At 41.1% G+C, this 7,230-nt stretch overlaps 2 long non-coding RNA genes across 17 annotated transcripts in view; both read left to right on the top strand.

The window, feature by feature from the left end:
- The first annotated feature begins 135 nt into the window (after positions 1-135).
- LOC308197356 lies at positions 136-2,293 on the top strand. The gene is made up of 3 exons (XR_013952872.1): positions 136-631; positions 1,562-1,657; positions 1,793-2,293. It is a non-coding gene; the product is annotated as an uncharacterized lncRNA (long non-coding RNA).
- A 256-nt stretch (positions 2,294-2,549) lies between these two features.
- LOC308197272 overlaps positions 2,550-7,230 on the top strand; it is a 247,706-nt gene continuing 243,025 nt past the window's right edge. For 14 of the 16 annotated variants that reach the window (XR_013952705.1, XR_013952706.1, XR_013952707.1 and 11 more), the window contains exon 1: positions 2,550-2,749. This is a non-coding gene — a long non-coding RNA (uncharacterized lncRNA). Of the gene's footprint in view, positions 2,750-4,415; positions 4,518-7,230 lie in introns of all 16 variants that reach the window. The other 2 variants (XR_013952719.1, XR_013952720.1) reach the window with 2 other exon arrangements.

Below are 7,230 nucleotides of genomic sequence, written 5' to 3'. Positions count from 1 at the left end.
ATCATATCTGGCCCAAATACCTCCTACAATGAGATGAGCAGTTGTGTTGTTTACCTTGACATTAGCAAGGCCTTTGCCACAATTGTAAACAAACCAGTGAGATAGACTTTCACAAGCGAGTGATAAGGTGGTTGAAAGCTGGGTTGGCTCAAAATGTTGTGATCAATTACACAAATTGATCAAAAAATGACAGTGCTGATTGCTGGTGGCATCTCTCAGGCATTGATAATGATGCCAGTGCTGTTTCACCTCTCTATTTACAAACTGGAGGATGAGATACTGTGCACTATTAGTAAATGTATGGTAGTAAGTTGGGGTGAGTGTTTGCTGTGCTGGAGGGCCCAGAAACCTTTCAGAGGGACTTCAGCAGGCTGCATAAATGGTCTGGTTGGTACCTCCAGCAGTTCAGCACAAGTCGTTCCCACACCCAGCTCCCAGGCTGGGGTGACTCCATGCCACAATACAGGCTGGACCTAGAGCAGAGAAAACACCTTCAGAGAAAAAGCCCTAGGGTCCCTACGGGTAGCAGGTCGAACACGTTAGCTTCCCCTGATTAGCTGTTTGGCACCAGTGAGACAGCACGTGGAGCATCATGCCTGGTTTGGGGCTCCCCGGCACCAGAGATGCTGAGGTACAGGAGTGAGCCCAGCAGTGGGTCGCTGCTGGTCAGGGGCTGGAGCACACGGGGGCAGGAGGAGAAGCTGTGAGAGCAGGGCTTGTCCATCCTGGAGAAGGGTGGGCTGAGGGGAGGGAGCCCTTAGTGCTGCCTGCGTTGGGATGAGAGGCAACAGGCAGAAGTGGGAGCATGGAAAATTCAAACTTGATATTAAGAAATATATATATTTTTTTCACCTTAGAAGAAACACTGGAATAGGTTGCCTGGAGAGGTTGTTTTCTTCATGTCATGATTACCATATACTCCACGGCTCGTTTTAATGTACCCTTTGTCCTTGCAGAATACTTCAGCTTTATCCTTCTGAAATTTCTACAGGGAAGAGAGCATTTTGTTGTCATTAGCAGCACTATGAGAATGATAGGGTTCTGAACAGAAAATGCAATAGAATGGACAGGCAGGGAATGAGGCTGAACACTTTAATATCAGGATTTTCTAATGGATTGCCTGAAATGCTTTGCAACTGTAGAAAGGCACGTCCCTAAATAAAGAAAGCCGCTCCTTGGGGAGTAGAATTCACCTGGAAAACAGTTTTCAAATATTTCTGTTGCACAGAAATTCCCGTCCCCACTCCTTCCTCCCACCCCCAGCTGGAAATAATTTTTCTTTCTATTCAGAATTAGCTATAAAGTGTGAAATCCTGACCTCGTCAAAGCCACTTTTGATATCAGTATAGTGAGAACTTCACTCTGCCTTTAGGAAGTCTTGAAATATTTTTGAAAATGAGATGAAGCTATAAGTAGTGAAAACATGTACAGCAATTCCTGTTAGTGACTTCATGGTATAAGGCCATTCAGGTTAAAGACTGATAAAAATGTACACCTGGTATGTGTACAAAGATATGTTCTCACCCATGTGCACATGTACATAAACATATGTGTTCAAAAGGGCTGACCTAATAGATGGGACTCCAGCTTTGGTGAACTCTGGTCAGGATACAGCCCTACACAGGAGGAAGTACAAGAGAAGAACCTAGAAACTCAGGTAATATCACTTGGTTTTGATGGATGTGTTTTTTAAGGGCACTGTTGTACATATGGTAATTGTTTTTTCTTATCCTCTGACAATGAGTTTCTGCAACACAAATCTGTCATCTCTTCTGTCTGCTTAATTTTGCAGATGTGTTGAAGTACCTCAAATAAATAAGAGTAATCAGAGAACGACAGGATTTGCAAGATAAAGTGGGTGCTTACCTGTTTGGTTTGCCATCTGCTTTACTTTGGACCAAATACCAGCGTATTCAGTCCAAAACAACAGTGTGTATTTCTTTTATTATCTGTGCTGCCTGCCTCATATTTAATCAGATTTTTGTTATTTTATTACAGCTCTTTACTGATATGAATTAGGTAATTAAAAGTCCTCTAGAAAAAATTTAACACCTGTTCTGTGCCTTAAATATTGCTCACAAAACTCAGAAAGCTGTGAAACTTTATTTTACTGAACAGATCATTATTATTGTAATGTGAAGTGTTACACTTTCTTTGCACTTCTGTTTTCTGAGGAAGCTGTTGAAGTCTGAGGGAAAGCTGGCTGCTGCTGGCTCTAATTGTTACAAATTATGTCAAAATTATTGCAGCAACAGAGAGGATTTTTTTCAATTTTTATCTATCTATCTATCTATCTATCTATCTATCTATCTATCTATCTATCTATCTATCTATCTATCTATCTATCTATCTATCTATCTATCTATCTATCTATTTTGTGTATGAAAGTGATGTTTCCATGTTGAAACAAAGAGTTGTTAGTGACTAGTTTTTAAACTGATAATTTCAATTGGCTTTACTCCATCAACCACAAGGAAAACACCTGGTGACTGTTTAATCCCAGCCAACTCTTGTTAACCTTTTGGCCTTCACGGCAACTATCAGCAGGGACCAAGTCAGTAGTACTAATAAACTGGCATTAAAACTTCCACCTGCTAATAACATCTTATTGCTTTTCAGTATTAAATAAAAGGAAATGATCTGTTTAATTACAGTCAAAGAAATTTTGTAATGCTGCACTGCTTTGGATGGTGGTAATAATGATGAAATGAATTGAGGGCCATAGCTACCTGAACTGATGGCTATAAAGGTAAGCTAGAATGACAGCAGCTATAACATGGTGGCTCTTTGTCTGTAGCAAATGTGAATTACTCTTAAGAAAACATAAACTAGGGATATTTTCAAAAATATCCATAGGCAGTTGTAAGCAAAATTGTATCTAGTGATTGATTTTATCACTGATGCTTCCCTTAATCGTTTTACTCTACTGATATTTCTTAGCTTGGTGGTTTTGTTGTTGTTGTGTTTGTTGTTTTTTTTACCCTGTTTGCAAAAAGGCTGAGTATGAATCACTTATTCCACCCTAAATGAAGTTGCAGCAGTGAAACTTGGTTAAACTTTACAAAACCAGGGTCGGTTCAGCTGAAGTTCTGCTTTCTTGGACTTGTCAGCTCGTTTTCAGTATTCCTTCGCCCTCTCCCTCTGGCTGTTCACGAGGTCCTTTGAAGCCCAGGTCCCCTGGAACTAGCACATGCACACCTTTCCTTACGTTTTGTAATCCTTCATTGCAGTTACGTGTTATAGGCTGAAGAGGGTGTAAGAGGGCCTGTTACTCTCCTGGTTTCTTCACAGAAGAAGACCCCTCTTGAGAAAGGCACTGATGAACCGAGACCTCGGGGCGGGGGGGGAGTAAAGGAAGCTCTTGAGCCAATTGTGCTATCTACTTCAATATTTATTTCTCACTCCCATAGCTCCCTCACAAGCCGTTATAGTATTGCTTTTTCTCATGTCTGTGCTGTACTTTTTTTTTTTGTTTCCAATGGGTACAGTACAGACACTACTGACTTTAACACCTGCCTAAAAACTGCTCGTCTGGAGTTTTCCTTATATTTAAGGAAGTCTCACGTGGGATGTAGGCCGAGTTAGCAATCTAGTCTTTCCAGATGTGCATGCTTCTTTGCTTCATCTTCTAATTCCTACCCAGATACCTTAAATATTCTAGGATAAAATTACCTGGATGTTGAGTCACCAATAACACAGCTCTTTTTCCCTGGAGATCTGGTCTGCATTTTGAAATGGGGAATACACATACCGTTTCCTTTATCATATTGTAAGTGAAAGATGCTATGCCCTACTGATGGGTAGTCTTCTTACCTGTTCCAAAGTGGCCAGCTTTGCAATGTTCTTTTCAGCAGGAAATTATTTCATTTTGATATTACAACCTGTCCAAATTCCAATAATTCTAAAGCCTTGAAATATACAGAGATCATCAAAATTAAGAATACCCTTTTAAAAAGAGGTGTAATGCAACAGTACTTCACTCTTAATTGTCTGGTGGGATGTTTAATATGTGGGAGTGTTTGGACCAATAAGCTCATGAATGGCTAAATAAACGGAACACGAAGCATATAATATCCATTGCACTGGCCACAGACCAGCAAATTAATGGGTTACACAACATGTTCCATCGTCTCATGACTTCCAGAGAAAGAAGGACCCAGGTGGAGGAACTATAAAGTCAAGGCAATCTTGGTTCATGTCAACCCTGTTTCACAAACTTAACTCTTGTATTTATTTCTGCTGTGAGCTTTGGCTGGGTTGTCAGCATTATGCAACATTACTGTGGCAGACTGTTGAGAGACAATAACTTCAAAGACAGTAAATCTTTAAAAGGACAGAGGAAAACACTAATGCTATACATGCTGTTTGAGTGTTTATAGCTTTGCTTTTTTTTTTTTTTTAATTCTGTTTTGCAGAAAAACTGTTGGGAATACTTACACAACTGCCATCCTGCTTTTAAAAAGAAAACGGATTTCTTAGCTTCTCCTTTCTTGTTTTTCCCCTTTCTTGATCAAGAGGTAGACAAGTTATGTTTCTGTCAGGGGCCTGTTTTAAAAGCATCTGGTGAACTGTGTGGACAGGGGAATAAAAGGCCATGATAAACTACTTAATACAAAATAAAATGTATAATTTGCATGGGGATGATTTCCAGCGAGCAGAGTCATTGCATGATGCACATCTTGTTGCTAAAGATCATCAGGTTATGACAGGTAAGTCAATCAAACATTATGATTTACCGACATCTGCAAGTGTTCTAAGTAAGTTGTCTCAAATTTGCAGGGTAGGCTGTGTGCCTGTGGCTTAATGAAGTTTTTAATTGTTTCAGTCAATATCAGTGAACTAAGATATACTACTCTGAACGGTGCTTTGGTGTGTGGTCTCTCAGCCTGCTGATTTCAGTAAAAAAAAAAACAACTTTGCAGCTACAAAACTGCAAGTCTGTGCATTTTTGTGTGACTCATTTTAGGAAATCAGTTATACAGTTGTTATTTTGCATGACACATCCTCTCATATTAATGTTTCATTTGTGAGAAAACTTCTAGTTTGCCTCTATGGCCACATGCCCTCCTTCCTAGTCCTGATATTATAGGGCATTTCCAGTAACACAGACAAAACTTGAAATCAGACTTCGTAAGATTGTATCTGCTGTGCTTGACTCCACCTTGCTTTCTGGGTCTTGTATAGCTTTATCCTACTTAAAATCTTTTCAGTGTAGGGGCAACTTGTTTATTCCCTTTGGGTGCTTTTGCCCTGATGTTACCAAAGGTAGGAAAGACTTTGGAGAAAGTAATATGGTACAAATCTAAGTGGAGATGAAGGGAAATTAAGTGGCTGTCTGTCATTGGTAGTGACAAAAAATTGTAGAGGTGTAACTTCGGAGCATCACTCTCCACTTACATGAAGTATATCACTCTCAGCTTACATGTACCCGAACCTACCTTCCCAGGAGATAAAACCTCCAGTATAAACTTTGCCTATGAGCTAATATAGTTTTTCTTAATAAAAATAATAGGTTTGAAAAAAGGTAACTACAGTGATGTTTATAGCCAAGAGACACAGAAAAGAAAAACATTTCAGTGCTGGTATGATGGCTTGATGTTAGAGGGTCACTGAAATCAGAGTAGGAGTCAAATCTCAGAAAAGGGCAATGTTTTTGAACCTGCTGTTTGAACTGATATTTAGCAATAAACTTTCCCAAAGGAGAACTGTCTGCTTTGAAAGACTTGATTGTTTGGGAGACAATTGTTCCAACAATGTGGTTATAGATGGTTGCTTTCCTTTCTGAAAAGGAGGGGGCAAAAGCAGCACACTCAATGGATCAGGAAATGGGAAAAAGCATTTTGAGGACTTATGGTTGTAGGGTTTGTTTTGTATTTTTTGTTTTGTATTGTTTTTGCTAAGACTTATGACAAGAAGGCAGAGAGAATGGATGCCTGGTCACTGAAAGTGAACATAACTCCCGAGCTGGAAATGCAAAATCCTGGGTCAAGCAGATGGTTTCTTTGATGGGACGGAATACAGAACTAGTCTTGCAAAAGATTTGTTTTTTGGAATCGCAGCCAAAGGCATGAATATATGAGGAAATAGCTGGTTATATAGCAATGTGTTGGGGCATAGCAACAGACTGTACATGGAATAATAATTGGGTTGGTCAAATGCCTTTCGTGCCTGAGGCATGTACTCCAAAGCACTCAAAGAGCAGCTAGTTAAATGCCTGTAGCATAGCATCCAGGCGGTCAAACAAAACCTCTCTACAGAAAATTGTACAAAACACAACTTTGAGCAGTCACGCTACTCAAACCATCAAGCTATTCAATCTATCCACTGCTTTTTTCCAGAGAGTGTTGTAGGATCTTCTTCTAGCTGATGTGATGTGGCTGTTGCTCCTCCAGGCCAACGTGACACAGAACTTAGCTCTAGCTGTTGTCTAGCTGGAACTGAAGGATGGGTGGGTCTTTAGTTTTGTTTTGGTTTTGGATTGGTTTTGATTCTGCTACTAATTGACCTGTTGAGAGGGTTCAGTAAGTGACATAAAATCCTCTCTCCTTTCTGTAAGACAAGGTGCCTCCTATTTTCTGCTCCGAAACTCGGAAAACCTAAGAGCTGCTTGCCTCACCAGTTTCTGTCACAGTGGCTGTGGGAAGCTTGTCCTCCTCAGCTTCACCAAAAGCAGGATCCAGGGAAACAAAATCTGCACTTTCTTGCTGCAGCTGACTCCCGTGTTCAGGGTTTCCTGTAAGAATGATGACAGTGCTGGTGGTGCATGGGAACTGTTGTCAAAAATGTTTTACGGAGGGAGTGTCATATATTTTACCAAGCTCACACTCAGGTCACCCAGATAAACCCCAAGAAATCTCTGAACACCAGGACACCCTCCCACAGGCTGGGGAGCCATCAGAGAGGAGCAGGGTCAGGGCCAGGCCAGGCTGTGGCCCTGTGAGTGGCCTGTCTCTGTGAGGCCCATGGTGGGCAGGGCTGTGGGAGCTGGAGCCTGGCCTTGCTGGGGCAGAGGCTGACAGCTCTGGGGGTAAGATGGGGTCCTGGGCCCTGGGCATGGCGGCGAAAGGGGACAGCCAGTGCTGTTAGGGCCATGACAGGCATTTGTTATCCTCTGGTACAAAGATAGATCTGGTTCAGGATCCTCTGTGTTACTCTGCCCAGGAGGCCTCTCTCTATAAAATCTCAGTGGAAACCTTTTCTTAAGCTCTTCTTTAACACATATTTTTCTCC

Source organism: Anser brachyrhynchus, assembly GCF_964034855.1.
Source record: "Anser brachyrhynchus genome assembly, chromosome: 1".
NCBI classification, from domain to species: domain Eukaryota; kingdom Metazoa; phylum Chordata; class Aves; order Anseriformes; family Anatidae; genus Anser; species Anser brachyrhynchus.
Note: the sequence above shows the minus strand (reverse complement) of the source record. Positions and strands in the feature narration are given on the sequence as shown.